At 46.7% G+C, this 17,286-nt stretch overlaps 1 protein-coding gene across 9 annotated transcripts in view; it reads left to right on the top strand.

The window, feature by feature from the left end:
* The first annotated feature begins 9,546 nt into the window (after positions 1–9,546).
* Positions 9,547–17,286, top strand: part of LDLRAD4 (low density lipoprotein receptor class A domain containing 4) — a 456,253-nt gene continuing 448,513 nt past the window's right edge. For 6 of the 9 annotated variants that reach the window (XM_047827465.1, XM_047827458.1, XM_047827462.1 and 3 more), the window contains exon 1: positions 9,547–9,670. The gene's annotated coding sequence lies outside the window, so the exon portion shown is untranslated. Of the gene's footprint in view, positions 9,671–9,914; positions 10,132–10,567; positions 10,695–17,286 lie in introns of those variants that run through there. The other 3 variants (XM_047827463.1, XM_047827459.1, XM_047827461.1) reach the window with 2 other exon arrangements.

Genomic DNA, 17,286 nt, shown 5'->3' with positions numbered 1-17,286 from the left:
ACCTGAGCCGAAGTCGGACACTTAACTGACTGAGCTATCCAGGTGCCCTGAAATGGTGAGATTTTAAAATATTGCTTTCTGCATCAGTCCTCGGCTTGTCCTTACATCTGAATCTGGCTCTGATTTCTGACCCAGAAATGTACTGGGTCTCTGGGAGTTAGCCAGAGCTGTTCCAGAAGCTTGTTTAGTGTCCATAAGAGCTTGGTGTCTGGTAGGCTACATACTCAGTTCCTTCAACCATCCTTCTTTTCCGTTTGAGAAATGATTGCTAACAGGGGGCAGGACCAGGCAGGACAAAACACATTTGGTTGGACAATGTTTTTGTATTTTAACTTACTATATTAGTTTTAAGTTGCCAAGTAACAAATTAACCACAAATTTAGTGACTTAAAACAATACCCACTGATAAGCTTGCGGGTCAGAATTCCACACCCAGTGCAGCTGGTTTTCCACTCAGGGTCTCATCTGAGGCAATTAAGGTATTAGCTGGGTGGGGTTCTTATCTGAGACTTGAGAACCTCTTCCACGCTCACATGATTAAGGTAGAATTCCCTTCCTGTGGCTGTAGGATCCATATCCTGGCTGGCTGTCAGCAGGGGCTTCACTCAGTTCCCAGAGGTCTCCCACACCCCTTACCATGTGACCCCCTTCATCTTCAAAGGTGGCACTGGAGATGCTTCTCACTTGGAATGGCTCGCAATGGTTTTTTTTTTTTTTTGAATGTTTATTTATTTTGAGAGAGAGAGAGAGAGAGTACGCACACATGAATGGGTGAGAGGCAGAGGGAGAGGGAGAGAGAGAATCCCAAGCAGGCTCTGTGCTGCAAGCGCAGAGTTTGATGTGGGGCTCCATCCCATGAATACTGAGATCATGACTGGAGCCCAAGTCAAGAGTTGGCTGCTTAACCACTTGAGCCATCCAGGCGAGCCATGGAATAGCTCTCAATGCTTTGAATCTCTGCCTTCCTTTTCTGCCTCCAGCCACAGGAAGCTGTTTTTCAAGGGCTCATGTGATTAGGTTGGGTACCCCTGGACAACTTCCCTTTCTGAAAATATAAAGTAACCCAATACCAAAGGCATCACATCTTCCTATTCACAGGTTCCACCAAGGCACAGAGGAACATTGTGTGTGTGGGGGGAGGGTTGTTCTGTCCCCCACACCTTTAATAAACACGTTCCCCTATTTTCTTCTTTCCTTTCTCCTCCATTCAAGCAAGTAACTTGCCTTGTACTTCAATGGATTAGCAAGACAGGTGGTAGGTTGAAAACGGAATAGCCTGGGTTTTCCTGGCTTCTGATTTTCAAAAATCCTAGGCTTCTAGTAGAGCTCAGGGGATGCCTAGGGAGGTAAAAAGGAGAAGGATTTGTGGATGAAGACAAAGTGCTTCTAGGATCAAATCAAAGAACTTCTAGAAGCAAATGGAATTGTAGGCAGGAGCAAGAAAGATGTCTGTGTCCAAGGGACAGGAGTGGTAAGCTGCTGCATCTCAGGTGGCCACACAAATGGCAACAATGGATGGCACAATGGAAATATTTGTGCCCCCTGCCCCCAGTCCCACCATTCCCAAATACCCAAGTGTGGTGCCAAAATTCGGAGAGAGGGCGTCTCCAAGGACTGGGGTTAAGTTTCCCACCAGCTCTGTAGAATGGAATCTTAGGGTCAGAAATTATATGGAGTAGTAGAAAATAAGATTACATTGTTGTACATCTGGGTTTGTGGACTGGGATTCATACTTCCTACATAAGAAAAAAGATGGGATGGCACTTCAGGAAAAATGTGCTAAAGAGAGTATATAGACGTGTAGATTCAGAATGTGTGTATGTATGTGTGTTATGGATATGGATGCAATAATAGCAATATTTATATACACATGCACATATATCAGAATGTAAATGCACATATATACCAGCTGTGTTGACATATATCCACATATATATATTTTTATGTAGCACTTTATTTTTTTTACTTTTAATATTTCATGAAATCATTGCTATGTAACGGACAGCCAATTTATGATTTGAGCTGAAATTAAATGGAATGCCTAGTTCTTGAATCTGATGGATTGAATTGGTTGGAGCAGAGAACCCCCTGAGAATGGGGTCCATAATCCAGACCTCAAGTCCTGTGATATGTTACCAACTCTCCAGGTAGAACAGGTTATAAAAGAACATTATAGAAGCTTCCATGGGGCATTGCCTTATTGATGGAAACATGCTATCAGATACAGGCTCTTGCCTTCATGCCCATGTTAACATGTCTTATGGGTGAATGAGCCTCATGTTTTCTTCAGCACCAGCTAGACATTCAGTCCGGAGAAATGAGTCGAGACCTTCTGTATGGCAGGGGGAAGGTCTGTGAGGTGTTTGTGGGGATAGTAGAGTGGGTATAGTTCCTCTCTGATGCTCCCCCTGTCTGAGAAAGGTGGTCTTGCTACTGAGTCACCCACCTGACAAAAGGCCTCCTACATCCAATAAATCCCCCCTTTTCAAAATTTTCCATTATAGTGCATAACACATATATAAAATACACTGATTTTAACTGCACAGCTAATGAATTTTTATACATGCATACACCCTTGCAACCATACCCAGATCTACCCCTTACCCTCCAGAGGGTTCTATTTTGGATCTTCCCACTTAATACCACCCACAGGTAACCACTATCCTAACTTCTATCACTGTCATTTAGCTTCTCCTGTTTGGGAGCTTCACATAAATAAAATCATACATTAGCATTCTTTTGTACTTACCTTCTGTCACTCAAATAAGTTTCTGTGACACTCATCCATGTTGTGTGCCAGCAGTTTTAAATTTTTGAAACTGCTGTGTGATCTCCCATTATATGAGCATACCACAATTCATTTATTCTTTATACACTGATGGACATTTGGATTGTTTCGAGTTCTTTTCTTTTTAATATTAATGAATAAACTGATATGAACATTCTTGTACTTACCTTTTGGTGGACATCCACACACATTTTTGCTGTGCTCTCCAGCAATTGTGTAATTGTGGGGTATGCAAGCGAGTTCTAGTTGTGCCATGTCCTTGTGAACTTTTAAAATTGTCAATCTTTTAAATTTTTGCCATTCCAGTGGGTGTGCTATTTCATTATGGTTTTAATTAACATTTCCCTAATGAGTTGAGTACATTGTTACAGGTTTATTGGTTATTTAGTATCTTTTTTGATAAAATATCTTCTCAAGTGGTTTGCCTGTTTTGGGGGAGAACATCTTTCCTTAAAAAAAGCTAGATAGAGGAGGTTATGTTCTTTGCAAACAACTGAATACTAGCTAAGATAGGGAGATACATAGTTGTCTGATTCTTAGTCAGGTTAGATCATAAGACTCTTTATAAGTGATACAGAATCAGGGCTTCCATGAGAAGCCCATGGAAGGCCATTGAATCTGGGGCTGGCAGGCCCGGCAGGTAAGCAGGAAAGCCGACCATGAAGTGGGCAAGAGGAACTGACTGGAACATACAGGGACAACCTGAAGCCCATGAAGGCGAACAAATCATGTCTGTCTTTTGTCCCTTCAACTTCAACATCACAGGCAACCTGTAGAAGAGGCTACCAAAGGGCTATGAACACTGCCATCTGACACAGGACCAGGGTAAGAGGACAAAGAGCAGGTCAGGGATATGAATGGGCTTCACAGTGCTTTATGCCCCATGCTACCCTGCACGGGTACCAGCCACTGCTTCACTTCCTCTGACAGCATCCCTAGCCTGTATTTTAAAAAAAGATAAAAGAATGGGGCGCCTGGGTGGCGCAGTCGGTTAAGCGTCCGACTTCAGCCAGGTCACGATCTCGCGGTCCGTGAGTTCGAGCCCCTCGTCAGGCTCTGGGCTGATGGCTCGGAGCCTGGAGCCTGTTTCTGATTCTGTGTCTTCCTCTCTCTCTGCCCCTCCCCCGTTCATGCTCTGTCTCTCTCTGTCCCAAAAATAAATAAACGTTCAAAAAAAAAAGAAAATTAAAAAAAAAAAAAGATAAAAGAAGACAATCTAGGTGGTACAAATAAACTTCAACATTTCATGAAATGGACAGTTTCCTTTTGAAGAACTGCAAAATGGGGCAAAGGCAAGAAGCTTTTATAGGATTAAGTATAAAGAAAAAAGAAGAGACAAATGGGAAATACTTGATGGGCTTGTTTGGGATGAGAAGGCCCAGTGTCGGCTTGGCATTTGGGGACTGGCTGACTGGACATACTGCATTTTGGATCAAATGCTGCATTTACAGGGACACGAAAGTTATTTAAGCTTTTCGTTTGCTGATGAGGCACCCAAAGCAGGAGTGGCTCCATCTTGGGCCTGGAAATTTATTTCAACACCTAGAACCCCATAGGAGGGGAATTCTGGGAAGCATGGTTCCAGCATGGCTAAATTGTCAGGGTATAAAGTCACCAGAGAGCCTGTCTTTGCTGGCAAGAAAAAGGACTAAAGGAAGCTAATATTTATGGAGTACATTTTGGGCCAGGTACTGTGCTAAGCGTTGAACTTGACAATGAAGACCCTGGTAGAGAGCTGCCTGGACCATGTGTCAGGAAAGCAATGGAATAGGGTGGGGCCACAGTGGCCACTTTACACCCAGCTTTTGATCATACATCACATCCTGAAGGCTGTTGAGATGCCCTGCCCTGGTGTGGGTTACTTGAGACAACCTGGGCACCAGAAGAGGCAGAAGCTGTGAACTGCTATAGCCTTTTCATACTAAGGAGATTTTACTATACTTTAATCATTGTAAGTGGTTTGAAAATACACATGTCATTGCCCAGGAATTGCTCCATCATTTTTTAAAAAAAGATTTTATTTTATTTTTTTAAGTACTCTCTACATGCAGTGTTGGGCTCGAATTTAACAACTCCAAGATCAAGAGTCACATACTCCACTGACTGAGCCAACCAGGTGCCCCATTTTCCCATTATTTTTGTTAACTGATGTAGGTACCATACATGAACATGTCTGGATGGAGCATCTGTGAAATAATCATTTACATTTTTTTTCCTTGCTGTATTTTTCCTTTTCCTCTACCTACCCCCCTCTCTTCAAGGAGAAAGGACAGATACTGTTTTTGTTTTTCCCAGGAAGAGTATTGCAGCAAGGCTGAAAGCAGAAGTTGTCTGCAAAACGTTTTCCTTTCTGTCTTCTGTGATTTTAAACAGAAGGGGAGTAGAATATACTACCCCAAGATATGCTTCTTTGGCATAAAGGATTATTTTAGACTGATTATTTTTTTTTTAAGGCAACAGACAAGAGAGAGGCTCTGAAAACCAGGCAGTTACCCTTTTGTAAGAGACATTTTCATGTATAAGGCAAAACTCTATTTGTAAGGGTGTCTCCTCCCTGTACTAGGAAGAGAAGGGTGACTCTAAATCTCTAGAAACTGTTCTCAATGGAGATGGCAAGGACTTAAATATACATAACAATCCTACCTTTGTTTACTCTGCTTTTCCAAGTCTCATCCCATAACTGGTCTCCCCCTACCAACATCTTTTGTCTTTAGCTGGAGATGTTATTTAAGGTCAGGGCTTGGGCTCTTATAGAGAGTTACTCAGTTTTCCTGGGTCTCTCCCATGTATGGGGTCGGGGCAGGGGGTTTGGTATGTTACTAAATTTTTTTTTCCTCCGGTTAATCGGTCTTTTTATTACAGAAGTGTCTTAGCCAAGAGCCTAGAAGGGTAGAGGGAAAATAATTTTTCTTCCTCCATAAAACCTCCACCCATAGAAGAGTAATATTTGTAGGTCCTGAAGCAGTGGGGACATTTGTAGTTCTCTGAAGCAGAGAATAATATGTATGTACATAGGGATGTAGCCAACCTCACAACAGACCCTGTGAGGTAGAACTTACTATCTCTGGTTTACAGACTGAACTCTGACACAGTTTGATGGTGCAGAGTAGTAACATGATGAAACGTGCCTATGCCATCATTGAGAAGTATGGGACTAATCCTTGTCTCCTGGAGCTGAGCTCATCCATGGATTTTGGGTCTAAGTATTTAGCTAGACTGGGACTCTCACTTCCCTAGAAGAACCGGCAATGCAAGCTTCTCTTTCTCACTTCCTCCTCTCCATTTCTTATTTAAATTAAAAAGTACAAAGAGAAGGAAGGATCATTTTGAATAGTTTAAGTCTCATCTAAATGTTATGCATGAGCTCCAAATAACAGAATTATATTCTCTGATTCATATGTATTTTGTGGTCAGTTGGGGCCCTCAGAATCTCTTTTTTCAACATTTGCTCATTGTGGTGTCTAAATGTGGTGTCTCTCCTGATCTGATGGGGTCCCCGGTTGGGTGGAAAGAATTCACCTGAGACAAAACAAAGCAGATAGAAATTTATTGAATACACTGCAAGGGAAGGAGTGTGGGGGAACTGGACTGCAGAGGAGAGGCTGTCTGCAAGGAGGCAGTGGGTGGAGGGTTGTTTTAAAAGGGGGAAGATGAGGAGGTATGGCGATGTATGGAATTTTCCCTTTTTTGGTAACTGTGCCTGGTTGTAAGCACCCCATTGGTTAGTTAGGGCTTATGAATATTTTGCGGTGGGTCCCTGATGGACCTGTCTGTATGTAGTCAGGTGGTCGGTGTGGGCCCTTTCTATATCCCATGGCTCTTTGCCTAAAAGTGTCCTCTACACTCATGTTTGCCCTTTCCATCTTTGTCTCCTTAGATAATTGACCTTCTATGGAATAAATATTGTTGGTATATAATCGACACCAGGTAAACTGTAGTGGATTTATACTGAGAAAGAATTTTTCTCACACCCCATTACTTGAAACCAATTTCAGTTGATTTCTGCCCAATTTAGTGATATTTTACTTCAATATTATTTACTTGTTTATCCCAATACTAGGCTCCATTCATTCCCCAAATAGCTCTTGAATCTTTAGTGAGGGTCAGGCATAGTTCTGTGTGTTGGGAATACACATAATCCACTATTTTGAGCAAAACAAAGTCCTGGTCTCCTGTGCTTCAGTCTGGGTCCTTGGAGGGAATGTGATGGATTATTAATGGGCAGGGTAAAGCTAACATATAATTGTGTTGAATTTTACAGAGAGCAAACATATATCTAAAGGCCTCTAACTCTCTCATTGCCATAATGTGTGTGTGTGTGTGTGTGTGTGTGCGCGCGTGCGCGCGCGCGTGCGCGAATGTGTGTATGTGTGTAGGGGTATGAGAAGGAACAGCTGAAATGGAAAACAAATACAGGGAGGACTGAGTGGAAAATGCAGGGACAGTTTCCTGTCATGGCTATTTTCTAGAAATAGAAATAGAGCCCTGCAGTTTCTAGTTATAAATTAAAGAAGACAAGAAAAGGCAATGCAAGATGAGCTAAGATTCATCATAAATGATAAAACTGAGGTTAAGATTTTAAAACTCAGCTCTCAATTTAAAAAGGTTAAATTATACACAAGGAAATCATGCACAAGTGAAATAGAAGAACAAATTGTTCATGGTCTTAGAAAAAACATTTTCTTCTTCATTGTCCCTGGGCAGTTTCTCATTTAGAAGGGAAAAGTTATTTTTCTTTCTACCCCAGGAGGGCAAGAACAGTTTCTCCAACACCACAGCCTCTGAGCTATGAGTGTGGTATGCATTCATGTACATGAAATATAAACTAATAAGTATATACTTGCCAGATTCAGATAACCTGTATTAAATATTTAGTTCACTGCTCATTTAATGAAAGTTTACCCTAGCAGCCAGATTTAAAGTTGTCCTTGTAGTCTAAATGCTCCTCTGTCAGCCTAGGACCTGGGCATTCTCTACAGGCACCAGCACAGTTCCTGGCCTAGAACAGATCCTGTCCCTTGTGGCTGGGCTGAGCTTAAATGAACTGGATGTCAAAGCTACTGTAGGTAGGTGGCAGTATGGTTCAACTCCAGGCTTTTTGTGTAACCAGCCAGTTAGGAATTTTAAACCCATCTCTTTGTGGTCCAGGAACAAGTTACTGAAATCTTTTATAGCCTCAACTTTCTTGTCTGCAAAATGGGAAAGTATTGGCTGTCTCAGTTATTGTGAATACTAAATAAGACAATCTACTTAGTGTGGGACTTGGCACAATTAATGGTAGCTACTATACTACATATGAGGAATGACCAAATTCTACATAGCAATTACCGTAAGTTGAGGAGAGCAGAGGGCTCTTTAAAGAAAGCTGAATTAAGCCAGTGCTTCACTAACCAAAATATTACTGACAAATTATTCATAGTTTTCAAAAGATTCTCTTCTCTGACATTACAGGAAATTGAAAATTAATTTAATTAGCTGCACCTCTATTAGATCCTGCCTGAAATCCCAGGTTAGTATATTTTGGTATGTCTGCAGGGGTTTAATTTGGGCAGAGGGGAATTATCTAATTTTGGCGACTCTAATAAAATTGGGTTAAAATGCCCTATGCTAAGGCAGTACCCAAACTGCTTGGCTGTCAATTCTACTACTGCTGGAGGACAAAATACATTTTGTCTGGACTCAGGTAGAGTTCAAGTCCTGAACGGCTTTCAGAGGAGGAGAGCTGTAGGTCCTTTAAGGAGAAAGGGTTCGCAGCAGGAAGAATCCGGATGACCTTCCATTTTGGAGCCATTGCCCTTTATAAAGGGTGGAGAATCCTTAAGGGGGTGACTACGTGGGGTCAGGAGGAGCCCGGGCCGGGCTGGCTCAGCTAGGATTCATCGGTTCCACTACGTGTCCTGCAGCCCTACTGTATGTCTAGGGACTGGTGTCCAAAGACCCGCAGCCCATTGGGCGCTGATAGCCCGCGAGGTAACTGGCGCAGGGAACAAGTCGGCCTGCTCTCCCCAGACCGTCCTTAGCCCGCCCCGGCGAGCCGGCTCCTCCTGGTGCGCCAGCCAGCCTTCTCTCTGCACTTGGAGTTCCCCGTCCGGCCGGCGGTGGGCGCGCGCCCCACGAGGCCCAAGCCCGCTGCCGTGTGTTCTGCCTGACGGCCCGGCTGAGCCTTGGGGTCCCGCGGCCTCGGCGCCCACACGCCCCCCAGCTCCTTGCACGCAGCCTGCAGAGGTTGGTGTGGCCCGTGAGCGCGGGGTCGAGGCCGGCCCACCAGCCGCCAGCACCGCGGCCCCCGCCACCCCCGCGGCCTGGCCGCACGCCGGGTCCCCGCCGCGGAGGGGGATGGGGAGGGAGGAGAGACTGGAGGAGTTGGAGACAGACACAGCCTCGGCGAGCACAGTTACGGCTGGAGACAGACGGCGGCGGGAGGCGGAACACTTCCCCCACTCCGGCGACGGGAAGCGGGACACCTCCCTCGGCGGCCGCAGCACCGTCTCCCCCTCCTCCCCCCTCCCAGAGGCTGCGGGCCAGGCCTGGCGGGACAGGCAGGCGAGTGCGGCTGGCCCTGCCTGCCCCGCGCGCCGCCGCAGCCGGCCGGGGATCCCCTGCGAGTCGGGGAGGAGCCGCCGCCGCAGCCGCCGCCAGACAGGCTGCGAGTCCCTGGGAAAGTGAAAGGGGGGCGGGGAGCGCGGGGGAGGCCCGGGGGTAAGGTCCCTGGCTCTTAAAGAGACCCGGCGCACCGCGCCGCGCTCCCCGCCGGCCGGCTGCGCGCCCCCGGCCGCGGCGGCCCCGCATCCCGCGCCCCTCCCCCGCGGCCCGCAGGGCCGGTGGCCGGGCGAGCCGCACTGCAGGCGGTCCCCTGCCACGGCTCCGGAGGGGCGGCCGCAGGTGAGTGCAGACCCGAGGTGGCTGTTGTGGTCTCGGCGTCTGGCCCAAGTTCAGCGCGGCGCGGAGGCGGGGTGGTGGTGGCGTTGGTTGGGGAGGGCAGGGGGCGGAGGACGCGGGGACAGGACGCTCAGGGAACGGGACGTCCGCGAGCCTGCGCCGTCGGCGGGGGCCAGAGGGAGCTGCCCAGCCCCGCGGGTCCTCCCCACCCGGACGAGTCCCACAGAGACGAGTGCGCGAGGTCTGAGGCAGTGTAGCCGGTGGGCACGGCGGCGTCCCGGCGCGCTCGCCCGGGCCGGGTGTGGGGAGGGCAACCCCGCACTCCCGAACGGAGGCCGGGCCGCCTCTGCTTGTGTGCTCCGTTGGAGGAACGTTGCCGACCTAAATCTCAGTGCCCGGCGCGGGATGTCCTGCGGTTGCAGGATTTAATTCTGCACCCCCGGGAGGCTGGGGTCAGCGCCGAGGTAACTGCCCAAACTAGGGTCTCGGTTCCCTTGGGCCTGTCAGCGAACCACTGCAGGCGGGGGGATTGGAGATCGGCGGGAAGCGGGAAGATTGTGCAGGACCTTCCTGGGGAGTTTGCGGGAAGAAAAAGGGGCGGGAGCGGGCCTTACCCTGAACCCTGCATCCCGCTGCCGGACACCCCGCAGCCCGCGGCTCCGAGCCCCAGCACCCCGCATCTCGCGCCCCGCGCCCCTGGAGCCCGCCTCACCCGGCGTCTGCTCGGGTCCCCCCGCGCACGTTGACGTCGGTCGCGGGGCCGCCCGGAGCTCCCGGCATTGGCTGGGAAGTCGATTGTCTGGGGCGGCTGCTATTACACTTAGGCTGGGTCTCCGAGCCCCGGAGGAAGCAGGCGTGTGTTGAATTTCTCTTTGACCCTCACGGTGGAATAAACAGGAAGCGACGAGCACCCAGCCCGGGCTCGGCACTTGCCTTTGTTGTGGGGTCCGCTTTGCTCAGTCGCGAGGAGGCTTCCCCGCGACCCCTACCGGGTGCGCCGCCCGGGGTGGCGTTGGGGGCGCGCCCCGTAAGTACGCGACTGGAAGACAGTGGGTTCTGTTCAGGTTAATTCAGTGTGGTGACGGAGAGGGCATTTGCTTGTTTCAAAACTTTTTTTTTTTTTAAACTGGAGAAGGAAGAGGCTTCCCTTTGAGGCAGAGATTTTCGGGAGGACGACGTGGACGCGTGGTGGGTGGGTGGCACCTGGAGAAGGCGCGCCAGTGCCCTGGTTCTGGGTTTAGCTGGCGGGGCACCGTGTCGCCGGTCAGAACAGCGAGGACCTCTTTAAAGTAAGCAGGGCTTCCTTGCTCCTAACCGGGCATAGGAATGATTGCTGAGTGGCATTGGCCACGTAAGCTAGCTTAATTTTTGTTTTCCCCAGAGTCTTTCAATTAGCTAGAACTGGATAATTTTGATTTGCTTCTTTTCTCTTTCTCTATGTCCCAACTATTCTCTTGCCTTTCTCGCTTTGCAATTACTTTGGCAACTTATCCCCAGACCCCACTTACGATTCAGTGCTGCTTTCTAAATGTTAATTAAGATTGTGGTAGGTATTCATTGATGACCTACTATGTGCTAGGCATTGTGGGCTGTGAGGTGAGATGAGCTGTTACAGAATGTTGATTCCGAGAGCTACTATTAGTAAGTTTCTTGCAGTGGAGGTGGGTAGAGATGATGAGCAGCCTTGGTCCTTAAAAATATGTGGGTCCTGTGGCTGGTGTGGAGGTTGTGGCTAGTACTAGGAAACTTCCCTTTAAAATGGCCCTTTCCCCTTGTTTGGGTAGCCAAGAAAGCTTTTCTTCCATTTGTATCTCTCCTAGAGCTTCTGGATTGAGCTCGGAATTAACAGGGAAGGTTCTGTAGAGTCTGCTCTGAGAAACTGCCATTGCATCAAGATATGTTCTGCATTTTGTATAAAACTATTTAGTCCTTTCTAATATTTATATTGAGTTTATGGTCATCTGTACATCTGCCTTTGTACTCTACACAGTTTTCTCTTGCAACATATTCTTTATGTTCAGTGAAGAATCATAATGTCAAACTTGAGTCATTACAGAGACAAATGAGATCTGAATATTACCCATGCACATATATTCAGTTATAATATTTGGTTTCCTATCGACCTTGGAATGCCATTTGATGGCCCTTGCAAAGCAGTGCTTTTTAAAACATAGGGGTAAATTCCTCATGATCTTTGGAAGCTTAATTCTTTTAAGAGCTTCATTTTGCTGTTGACATTGAACACACTGTTAGGAATTAGGGCCAAGACTGTAAATGCTGGTAAGGATTTGCTCTAATGGAGTTAGTTGTAGCTACCTTCCTCCCTTGTTTTAAAAGACCCTTCTAATTTCTTAATGTTCTTTTATTGCCCCGGGAAGAGTTTGTTGTCACTGGCCATGGTTCTAGTTCATGTAGGTTTGTATTTACTATGGAGAAGACTTTTCCCAGCAGGGTTTTAGGGCTGTCTCTTGGATCCTTCTGGTTTGCATGACCACCGTCCTGCAGAGGAACCCAGCCAGTGCCACCTGCTTATTAAGGGATTTTGTGCCAATTTGTTGGCACATAATTTGAGAATCAAAGTCCCTCCCCCGTCTTGTCCCCCGCCAGAGTATATACATACATAGACAGATATTTCCCCCTAACTGCTGACGGTGTTCTAAGAATAGTTTTCTTGCCTGGCACGCTGAGAGCAAGGACCCATCTGCAGAGGTGTTTACAATTTGGGACTGTGCTGTAGTCTTGGTTGACTTAGCAGCCTGGCAGAACAGCCTTGTAGCTCATGGGACACTGCCTGATTTTCATCTGGGCTGCTGGAGGGGCAATTCCCAGCTGGACAGGGGAACATAGGTGAGAATGACTTTTGCTCTATGAGGGTAGTTTCTGTCCTGGTGTCAAGTGGAGACCCCTAGGCTCCGTCTAGATCCCTTCACTGTAGCCTAGCTAGCAGTCACCCTGTGGTCTAGGCTTGAGATGACTGTTCTATGTCATCATGTGAAACCCAAGTACTCTCAGGGCTGGGGCAGTGACACGTGCTGTTGTGGCTGGTCAGATCTTTCTGGTAGTCCTTGCCATATTTCTTGTCACCTTTCATCATCTAGGCTTGTGGAGTTTCTATGATGTGTCTGTCCTTTTGGGTAAGAGTTAGTAGAGAAGAAAGAAAACTCAAGGAGCAATAGTTGTAAGAAAGATCATTTCATATTAACCTGGAAAGTTTTTAGAAACATTAAACATACTTGATGTGGACACATGGGTATTAAATATAAACAGAAGCAAAATCTCTATGTAGTCCCATCTTGCCCTTTTCTCCCTTCTTCCTTCTCCCCTTCTTCCTCATTCTATCCTTGCTCCCTTCTTTCCTTCCTTCCTTCCTGTCTCAGAAAACTCTTCTGGAAGCCATTATTTTTTGGTGTCAAAGTGACTTTCTGCCTACATGGGATTTGTTAGTCTAGAATTACACCTTGACCTATATTATGGGTGTTCATGGAACGTAAATCTTAAGTTTTAAAATAGGAATGTAAAGCTTCTTCCTACTATTTGGAAATTTAGGCCACAAGACCTGCCTACAGTTTAGGGAGATTTTTTTGTGTGTGGCGTTATTCACTTTACTGTTATGCAACTAAAGCAAACAGTCCCAAGCACCTGTACTATTAATTGCTACAGAAATATTGGATTCATATTCCCAGCGACTATTGTTTTTTTCCCTCTATCATAGGAGGAATTGAAAATAGTGTTTGTGTTGTCTCTTATCCATGTGATTTAAGTATGGATTGTTTTTCTCTGAATTTCCACTAAAAATGGCACTTTGGCCTTTTAAGCTGTTTTTGTGAGGACTTTTCTTTCCACCAGGCTTGTTTTCCAGATAGGTCTTGGAAATTACGAAGAACATAGCTATAATTTCTCTCTTGATTGGCAGCTGAGAGCTTTCCCGGACAAAAATAAGGCTACACTGTGCCAAATGGTTGACTTTTCTAGAATAAAAACTCTAAAGGGTATGCAGAAAGTCCTCTGGTTAATATATTGGCATTCCCAGAACCCACTAAAACTCCGGCAGCCTTCCAGACACCACTTAATGAGGATGCAGAATGTCTGGCTCAAATCCCCATGAGCAGAAGGGGGTGGGGAGCTGATGTCCACACCCTTTATTAATTTTTAATGACTGTACTTTTGTTTTGCAGATTTTGCTCTGTACCCCCCTCATGACTGACCCCCACCATGCCACCCCCCTCCCCCATCAATTTATTTACTCATTTACTTGGCATTGGAAAAATGTTGAGACTTTCAAGGTTAAGAATCCTGCTGAGGGATCATTTCTGTTTGCATAGGTTCTTTTGTTGTTGCTTTTCTTTTTCTCCCCTCCTCCCTCTTTTTTAGAAGAGGAAGAGAGAAAAGGAACAGAAAAAGAGATGACAACTTTTTTTTTATGATGCTTTATTGTCTGCTGGAGGAGAACCATTTACGAAACTTTAAGTTTGTCAGACAGTTTATATGACAGTGCAAGTTGGTGCTTGCCAAGCTCCAGACAGATTGCTAATGTTACATGACAGGGATAAATAAATTACCGCTGTCTGCAACACGCTTGCACTGCAAACGCACTCTGCAGCCGGCGGTCGGGCGCTGCGCACCCAGGGAGCCTGTTGGATGTGCAGCTGGGAGGAAGGCCTCTGCCTATTGCCTAGAATTCTGTGACTTGGTTCGGAAATGAAAAGGGTGTGTCTCTCGCTTTTATTTTTGGCAGTGCTGCAGGGCAGCAGAATGCACGTAGCAGCTGTGTGTCCTTCGTTTTGCTAGGCAGCTCTGCCCCCTCGCCTTGCCCTTCCCCTTCCTCCTCTCACCCCAGCGCATTCTTCCCTGTGCACCACGGGGCATGGCACCTAGTCTTCCTCCCAGGGACCTGCTGTGGAAGTAACTAAACTTTGTTCTCAGGTGCTTAGGCCCTATGTTTTCTCAAAGCCAAGTTTCAAGCTGTTTACGGTTGCGTTCTTTCTGCAGGTGCAGACATTGAGAACAAATTGTCTGAGATAAGTGTATGTGTGCTGCCCTGGGAGGGGGCTGGGTGGCACTCCTTGGGCATAATGTACTTTCATCTCTGGCAATTTGGATAGTCAGCTGGCAGAGTGACAGGTGTAATGAACTTAATGGTCTTGCTCTAGTTGTTAGCGGACACACTGCTCATATTACAAAGCCACCTCCTAAGTTGGGCCCCTGCCAAATGACTTACTCTTCCCTTTGCAGACAAGATTCAGGGCTTGGACTACTCCAGTGACGTTAAGGTCAGGAATTGGGTAGGTGTGAGCAACATCTGTGTGTCCTCATCCACATGGTCCCTTTCTCTGCAAAGTAGAGCCATTGCATCCATTTTGCAAAAAGAATCCATCCCATCTGCCCCTGGCTAGTCATCCCTCCTTGAGAGGTGTGGCAAGCATCCTCTGTGTAGGTGTGTGGACTTCTTGCCCCTGGCATTCACAGAATGGCAGGTTTCCTGCTGTGCCTCGTCAGTTCCTGTGCACAGCCACCATTCTGCAGAAGTGGGCTTGGGCCTATGACTGGTGGAGGCTCAACCAGGCATTGTTTTCATTGTCTGTGGCCCCACAGGCCTGCAACGTCTGCATAGAGTTGGGGAGGGGATTTCCATAGTAAAATCTCACTGCTTCCGGAAGGAAGGCAAGAGTGGAGAGCCCAAGGCAGGAGGCCAGGCTGCTTTTGGAAGGGCTCCTGGACCTCTGGCGGGCCCTCCTCCACCAGGGTACTTGGTCACAGAATAGTAGCAGCAGTTCCAAACACTTGCATAGCACTGACTATGTGCCAGGCTGCTCTTAGTGTTGCACACATATGAACTAATTTAGTCCTTAGTGCAGCCCTCCTGTGACATCTGTACTGCTACCATCCCCAGCTTTCAGGAAGGCAATAGGAAGCCCGGAAATTGCCCAGTCACACCTCTTGTAAATAAAGGGTGGAGTCAGTAGGAGGAAGCCCTTGCATTCTCTCTTTTGGGGTCTGGGCTTTGACTCCTGGCTGCCTGAGGCTGGGCCCAAGTCAGAAGTTCATCAAAGATCATTCATTTACCAGCTGGGAGGGGGAGGATAGTACCCTTTCTGTCCCTTTCTTCTTCCTTCCTGCCTTCATCTGTAACTGATTATACCCCCCCTCACCTCCAGTCCCCATTCTTATTTCTAGCTTCTGCTTTCTGTGCCTGTCTTGCTGGTGACAAGAGCCTGAGTTTTGAGAATTAGGCCATTGGTGGCTTTGTTTTGTCCACATTGAACCTTGAGTCCCTTGAAAGACAGATGAAATAAAATCAGCAGCAGTTTTATTGCCTGAGGTATTCTGTGCCATTCCTTAAAAACCTCTTCTGTTTGTCTTGTCTGGGTATAGATTGTGGGAGCATTAGGACCTATTTTCTGGAGGGTGAACTGAGGCCATTGGAGGAGAAGCCCTCTGTCTGCTGTGAGTCTGGGGATGAGGCTGGATGAGGTCCTACTTAGTCATTTGTTCACTCAGAAGGATCCAGCTCACCCCAGTTTGTGGAATGCTACGGTTTTAGTTTTGTTCCCCAAATGTGCTTCCCACATTTGGGGGAAAAATGAAAAAATAATCATATCTTTAAGATTTTCTATTTTGCTCCATGAGGACATAGATTAATCATCTGTGCACATCACTGTGTACTTTTCATGAAATATAGTCCGTCTTGGACAAACCTAACTGTTTGAGATTATGAAACCTAAAGTGAGTTCAGTTTGCAGGAGATCCAGATTTACTTGGGTCTGACAGGATAGTTCTTCAGCTGTTTGCAAACCTTCCCATGACAGTGGGGCAGGGAATGGAACCCATCACAGCCCCTGAATTAAGCCAGGTGATTGGGGTGGTGCTGTCCCCTATATGATATGGTGCCCACACAATGTGTGGTACTTGATCCCAGCAGTCACCTGGATGGGGTTGGACAAGTGCTGTTCTCCTTGGGGTTGAGGCAATGCAGGCCTCTGGAAGTTCCTGTTCTGGTCTGTGCTCTGTCCCCCCCATCTCCACAACGTTGAGCAGCCATGTTTTCATGCGGTGTGTCCCAGAGTGCATCATAGTCATCTACCCCCAGGATGCGCCCGTCACTGCCTGTGTGGCAGGTGTGAGCACCACCTGTCAAGGACAGACGTGGAGGCCTGGGTACACTGGCCACCAGTGCAGCTCTGCCCACTCTAGTTGAACCTAGACTTTTTATTCTACAGAGTCTTTTAGGCTTGCTGAACCCATCGTCATAGATCTAGGCTCTGAAATTCTTTTTTTCCTGATTATATTCTCACTGAAGATAGTTTGGAAAAGAAATGAAGAAAAAAGAAACAAAGAAGAAAATAAAAATGACTAAAATTACCTTTGATTCTACTACCTTTAGAAGACCACTGTTAATAGTTTAGTAGATTCTTTCTAGGCTTATTTACTGATTAAGTATAAAATCATGTATAGAATTTGTATATGTTTTCAGACTTAGCATTTAATCCTGAACATTTTTTCATGTAATTTAAATATTCTCCAAGAGTACCACTGCTGATAACTATAACATTCTACTCTATGGTCATATTATTATTTTTTAAAAATTTGTTTTGGGACGCTATTACCAGTTTTCTCTATTA

Source organism: Prionailurus viverrinus, chromosome D3 (assembly GCF_022837055.1).
Source record: "Prionailurus viverrinus isolate Anna chromosome D3, UM_Priviv_1.0, whole genome shotgun sequence".
NCBI classification, from domain to species: domain Eukaryota; kingdom Metazoa; phylum Chordata; class Mammalia; order Carnivora; family Felidae; genus Prionailurus; species Prionailurus viverrinus.
Note: the sequence above shows the minus strand (reverse complement) of the source record. Positions and strands in the feature narration are given on the sequence as shown.